This window comes from Paramormyrops kingsleyae, chromosome 9, assembly GCF_048594095.1.
Source record: "Paramormyrops kingsleyae isolate MSU_618 chromosome 9, PKINGS_0.4, whole genome shotgun sequence".
Taxonomy (NCBI): Eukaryota; Metazoa; Chordata; class Actinopteri; order Osteoglossiformes; family Mormyridae; genus Paramormyrops; species Paramormyrops kingsleyae.
Genome location: NC_132805.1, coordinates 30333434 through 30340732, shown reverse-complemented (window position 1 = coordinate 30340732; position 7299 = coordinate 30333434).

The window sequence follows — 7299 nt, the reverse complement described above, 5'->3', positions numbered from 1 at the left end:
GCCCTGCAATGGACTGATATCCCTATGGTGTGTGTGCCCTGCAATGGACTGATGTCACTGCAATGTGTGTGCCCTGCAATGGACTGATGTCACTGCAATGTGTGTACCCTGCAATGGACTGATGTCACTGCAATGTGTGTGCCCTGCAATGGACTGATATCCCTATGGTGTGTGTGCCCTGCAATGGACTGATGTCACTGCAATGCGTGTGCCCTGCAATGGACTGATGTCACTGCAATGTGTGTGCCCTGCAATAGACTGATATCCCTATAGTGTGTGTGCCCTGCAATGGACTGATGTCACTGCAATGTGTGTGCCCTGCAATGGACTGATGTCACTGCAATGTGTGTGCCCTGCAGTGGACTGATATCCCTATGGTGTGTGTGCCCTGCAATGGACTGATGTCACTGCAATGCGTGTGTCCTGCAATGGACTGATGTCCCTACAGTGTGTATGTCCTGCAGTGGTTTGTGGAAAATGGAATGGTTGGATTATGTTAAGCACGTTTTCTGATAAAACAGTATTTTGGCCTGGTACCTGTATTGGTTTAAGTACTGGTTGTTTTCGGAGAATATAGCATATTTAGCAGCATCTCTGCTTCACACTAACCTCTCATGTGACTCCACAGGCCGAAGGAGAATGAATTGTTTTATATGACAGCTTTTTCCCAGCATGCATAGCATTCACTTCATAATGGAAGTTTGCAGATCATAAGAAAGTATCCCAGGTTATAGCTTAAAGGCTCCTCTGGGACCTGGTAACAACCAATCATTGTGATTCTGATTCAAGCCAAAAAATTAAACTTAACTCTATTTTGCTAGCTGAGGTGCCAGTAATTACATGCCTCATAATTGAAACTCCTGACAGAAAATACAATGTAAAAGGATCAACTATTAAACAGTCAACACAGGAATCCATGGAGAAGCAGATGCTATCCAGAAAATCTGAACTTTTACACTAAATGTGTCTCTAGTGACATTTGTTAATTGGTAATAAAACTGTGTAATTTTTTGCAGTTCATCTTCGATACTCCAAAGTACCAACTATTTTGATATCTGCTTTTGCAGAAACAGGTAACATTCGAATTCAGTTTTATATTAAGGATGCATTCAACATTTACATATTTAACTCAATAACACATTTACCTGTGATAATAATTATATTTGAATAATATCATGTCCCCATAACGGACCTCAGATGAAATATTAAGTGTAACAAAATGGAACAGAACTGCAACTCAAATACCTTTTGAGTTTCTTACTTGTAAATTCCCATATTCCATCCATCCATCCAGGTCAGGGTAGCAGGGGGGCCTAGAGCCAATCCCAGACCGAATAAATCAGGCGTACACACTGAACAGGATTAGAGCCCAGTGTCACATTTTAATATTTTAATCTGCTCTGACTTATGTGTTTCTGCATCCTGTAATTTTTTACATGTTGAGAAGCAAATGTCTGAATTATGCCAGGGAGGAGGGGACCTTCATCTCTGCGGTGCCCGTTACGTAATTACACTTAAAATCGAGTTTGGTCATCTTAGCGAACATTGATGTGACGGAAATCCACAACAGAGGCTGTGAGTGGCGCTGTGATGGAGGCCTCGCTCTAAACGGAGAGCATCTACCCACCTGGGTCCCATTATAATATAATAATACGCTGCAAATAAGATGCTCAATCAACATATGCTAAGCAGGAGATTTTTTTGTGGTATCATTTTTGGTCTATAATTTGCTTTATGTTCTGCTTCAGATGTTTTGATTTTTTTCGCCTGTTTTACAGACACTGATCTATAGCTTTTAATGGTGCTCAGGTGTTCCTCCTCAGTGTTTCGTAAACTCCTTGTAGATTATTTTCAGGAACTTTTATCATGTCTCTGATTTTTTTTTTTGACCCATAATGAACTGAGTGGATTCGGGGTCATGCAGGCTGTCTGGAGAAAAGCCAGACCAATTACCTGCATTGTTCTTGTGATCATTTTGTTCTTTCCCAGTCGGTTACATCTGAATGCCAGTTCTGAAGACTGATAGAAAGTCTCATTAACAGTTCGGATAAATTGTATTGTCAATGTGGTGTAGATCCAATACTCATATTTAGGTTTCCAAACAATATCCACTCTTGAGATCCACTGACAGGATGCTCTCAGCATTGCCCTCCGACTGACCTGGCCTGGCTACCTGCTTCTACAAAGGAAAAACCTCCACAAAGTGATTTCAGCCACATTAAGTGTTTTTTCAAAGCACATAATACAATGCTAATGCTAATGTACGAGACTACAAAATAACGGGCAGTTTTCTCCAAGTAACGCAAATAAATCTCTTTTTTTTATATGTGTGTCAGGACCTGAGGTCTTTTACTAGATAACTGAAACAGAGAATGGATGAATGCATGAATGTATTTTGGGTTAAAAAAGAGCCAGAACTGAAAGATGACTTTGCGTAACGCCTACTGTATGGTTAATAACACAAGGTTGAAATGCTCACATACTTTAATACTTGTGTGTGTTGCATTTTTATTACTGGTATAGAGTTTCGTTTGTGTAGCGCAGGCAAACACCAGCATCTTCACCATCTGCTTCACACTGCACACTTTTCCTGGTGAGTGTCACGGTGGTAGCAAGCTTTGCCAGTCAGACCACTAGGGACCTGTAGTTCGTTCACAGGATGCCCAGATGTTAATCTGGGGCATACAGTCCCTCCAGCATGTCCTGTGCTTGCACTAGGGCATCTACCCGTTGGAACGTAACAAGAGGACATCTGAATCAGCCAAGCTGGCTCCTCTTGAAAGAACAACGGTTCTATTTCGAGATCTCTCCAGGTCTCTGAACTCCTCATCCCTCTCACCAAGAGGTAGTCTGGAAACTCGAACCCTCTCCTCATTTTTCCCCACCGGTACTCACGACCTTGTTCTTTCAGTCATTGCCCAAGGCTCGTGTCCACAGTAGGCATTGGGGAGGTACATTGATAAACCTCAATCTTTGTTCAGTGACTTGGGTGCTGCTTCACCACCGTGGATGTCTGTTCACGCAAGTGTCCCAAACTCATGGCGCCAAAAGAGCCCTAAAGCCGATCGTTGAACTTTAGCCTGATGTAGTCCAGTGCCAAGTACTCTAATGAACATCCTCCTGTTCGAACCTGGTGCTTATCATGGACAGCTTGGGGCTTGTAAAGAGGTCAATAAACAGCAGTAAGAGTTTGCCACTGCAACTAGCAGTGTCATGGTGACAACACTCTGCTCCAATGGAAAAAACCCAGCTGGCCTCAGTGGGTGGATCCCAGTAACCCTATCCTAGACAGGGAACTCTGCTTTTTGGTACCTTTCATGGGGGTGTCTGTTGGGTCATAGTTTGTCTAGCTTCTCCACAGAGGCCTATTCACCATGGGAAGCCCTACCAGGAAATCGGGCTTCAGAAGACTGATCTCTGTGGCTTGTCAAACCATGCAAACCTCACCACCATGATAAGGTGACAATCCTCCAATGGGAGATCCCAGTAGGCAAGAATTTATTCTGAGTGAGCAATACTGACAGAGCATGTCGTTAGCAGTTTATGATTGTACTTAGAAGAAATACAATTAAAACTATCTATTTAGGACTATGTATATGTTATATACAGTAAACATAACACAGCATCAGACCTTCCTTACTGAACCCATGGATACATAAATATGCCATAATAAAAACCACAGAGAGGTGCGGGAAATGCTTTTGTTAAATGGATGAAATGCCTCATGAGATTACCGGACCGTTTGCCACAGGGATGCTGGATCTGTCCTCCCAGCGCCTCACAGCGCAGGTCGATTTAAATACGAAATTGAGGAGAGGAAGGAGAGTGTTTATGTTGGGGCATGTGGCACTGAAAGAGATGTGTAAAGGTGTAAAAGGTAACTCACTGTGATAAGCCTCGCACAGACAATGGGGAGAGATCTCCAGCAGTGGACAGACAGGTTCCAGTATGTACAATCGAGGGAAATCCAGAACACAACAAACACTGCTTTCAATTTGAAATGTACAGTGTCCCACTGGTAACATCTGGAAACAGTAATGAACCTCCAGAGTTCATTCACGTCTCACATGTAGTGTAGAAAGCAACTTGTAGAAGATCTCCGTCCCGCTAGCTGCTGTACTTGAGTGTGGGGTTAACAAGTATTTAATAAATATTGATTGTTTACAGGCCATTACATCTTGGATGACAAATAACAAACTCAAATTAAATGGCAATAAAAGTGAAGTTCTTCTTATTGGTTCCAATTCTACACTTTCCAAATCCCCACCTATCAGTATAAGCATTGAAGATTGTCTGGTCCCCATTTCCTCTCAGGTCAAAAGTTTAGGTGTAATACTGGACTCTACTCTTTCTTTTTCCTCACATATTAACAATACAGTTCGCATAGCTTTTTTTCATTTACGCAATATTTCTAGACTCCGCCCATCACTCACTCAGCATTCAACCCAAGTTCTTGTGCATGCCCTTGTTACCTCACGTCTCGATTATTGTAATGCCCTTCTTTTCGGTTTACCCCAAAAGCTTCTCCAACGACTTCAAAATGTCCATAACTGTGCTGCAAGAATTATTACTCGCACAAAATCAACTGAACATATTACACCGATTCTCATTTCCCTTCACTGGCTCCCAATAACCCAAAGAATTCAATACAAACTTCTTCTTCTCACTTTCAAGTCACTTCGTAATCTTGCTCCCACATATCTGTCTGATTTGCTTCACCCATATACTCCTTTTCGTGTTCTCCGTTCTTCTTCTTCTGGTCTTTTGTCTATTCCTTCGGTTAAAATGGTTAAAATGGGAGCCAGGGCCTTTAGTTACACTGCCCCTAAACTCTGGAACACACTACCCATTCATATTCGTCAGTTAGATTCTGTTAACATTTTTAAATCACAACTTAAAACTTACCTCTTCAAATCTGCTTATTCATTGTAATTTTATTTATTATTATTTATTTTTTTTTTTCCTAATTTTTATGTATTGGTGATTTTATTCCATGTGTTTCTGCTGTAAGGTGTCCTTGGGTGTCCTGAAAGGCGCCATCAAATAAAATGTATTATTATTATTATTTATCAAGTGGTAAATGCAGATATGCAGAGTTTAAAGTGTGTAAGAAAACAGAAAATTAGGTATTTCCATTGAAATGACCCTGCCCAAAATGCTCTTATTTTACACCTACCTATGAAAATTTTGTAAAATAACCATAATGAGTGAATAATAAAAATGAATAAGTTCTTTGTGTGTTGTCTAATTACTCTTGATAGAGACAGGCCTCTATCTCCCATTGTCAGAATTTCCTTGGAAACCAAATGCTGACATCAGTTTGTCAAAATGATTTTTGCAGCCCGCTAACACTCTTGATTCACCCATCAGTAAAAAATGCAATATTTCTTTTACAGGGCATTATTTCGGAGACATTGATTATCGTCTGATCAACGGAAAACAAAACAAACAAAAACACCACTAAACAGCTATGATGTTCCGTAAGTAGGTTCATTGCCTGGCACCTTTTTTTAGGACATCGGTTTTACATTAAACATAAAATCTATCATAGCCATCTGTTATTGGCAGCTTGGCTCTCGCCCTTGAAGGTCTCAAGTCTGGTTTCTGTCATCACAGTTTACAAATGGTGGTGCCATAGATCATCAGATCTTGGATTTCCATTTGCAGTTCAACAACAATCATGTTCCAGCATCCATCCTCACCATTAGCTTCCATTCTTGATGCTCTACTCCAGGTTTGTACCTTCAAAGTTTATATATGGAGAAACTAAGAGTATTATTACTATACAGCCTAGAAATACTCTAAATCTTAAGCTTATTCCTAAGAAAATCACTGTATGGTCATAGTTTTAATGACAAACTAATTCTGACTTTTTTCAGACACTTCAGATTGTGTAACACTTTCCATTAATATAGTACTTAATTTACAGAAATGAAACAAAGAGCTTGGATGACACAGCAGCAAATATTATAATACAGAATTATGCAATTTGCTACATTTCCCAGTCGTTTTCTTAAATATACTTGTGTACCAGTATACTTGATACTAGATGGCCCAGTCTTCTGTAAATGGGCAACTGCTTTCCAGACACTGTAGTCAACAGATATCTAGGAAATGCTCCAGAAAATTAGTATTAAGATCTTAGACAAGTAATTCATTAATTATACTAGGTAAGTAATACTCAACTGAAAGTAGATATACTGTAAGTTTTCAATTACTGTGGCATTCATTCTGGGTGCTCTGTGTTGGGTGCTCTGTGTTGGGTGCCCTGTGTTGGGTGCCCTGTGTCGGGTGCCCTGTGTTGCTCTGTGCTTCCTGGGGTTGATGCCAGGTACCTTACTACCTTGAGCTGGGTTAATAAAAATAGATGTTAGCCATAAGGCTTTATTTTGTTCTGCTTTGGCACAGTTCATAAATGGAATGAGGTAGAATAAACATAAATCATGCTAAATTAGTAAAACTCTGTACAGGCTGAGCTACGAGCTACAGAGGTAACATTTCCAGGATTCGGGGATAGCTGGTGAAATAAAACAACAGCAAAGCTCAAGACCATAATTAAAGTAGCAATGCAATCAATTTCACTTATTGTGCTCCTGTTCTATTGTTTGAAAACAAACGTTGACTGGCTCTGCTCTGCTCTCTAATTATCTTGTACAAGCTCATGCCAAATTTAGCATTTGGTGTATTAGGTGTTCAGTCACCATGATTGTCAGCTCTGAAGACAACCAGGGGGCAAATGGACATCTCAAGTCCTGATGCATTTTATTCATAAGGTCTTATGTTCAAGGTTCATTGGGAGTCCACAGAGAGCAGTGGTGTTTACCACCAAGCTAGTGCACTTGTGTGGTGCCCCTGGGGCTTGGGGGCCCCCTGTTGGCCACAAAGAGTCATTACACTAGCAGGGCAGGGCCTGAGGTGTTGGAGTGGGCTAGACCTGATGAGGCCGACTTGGCCATCTCCTTTACTTCCCTGCCGCATCATTCAGCTTCCACTTCAATCTACACTGGCAGCCAGACATACTCGGCCCGTCACATAAATTATACGGCGGTAATATTTCCACACAGTGAAAATGTCAGTGTTAATTCACACATTCCCCGGGGGTACATGAAAATACACTGCCACTCTCAAATCAGAGCTGTCAATCTCTCCGTGTGTTTAGGGTCATTTGTGAGTTCGAGGTTACATATGGATATCCAGCATGTAAACAGATGAGACATTTGCCTAGATTTTATAATGTTATGACACTAAGGAATTATGGTTACACATATACATCCCAGGAATTCAGAGTAAAAGACATAG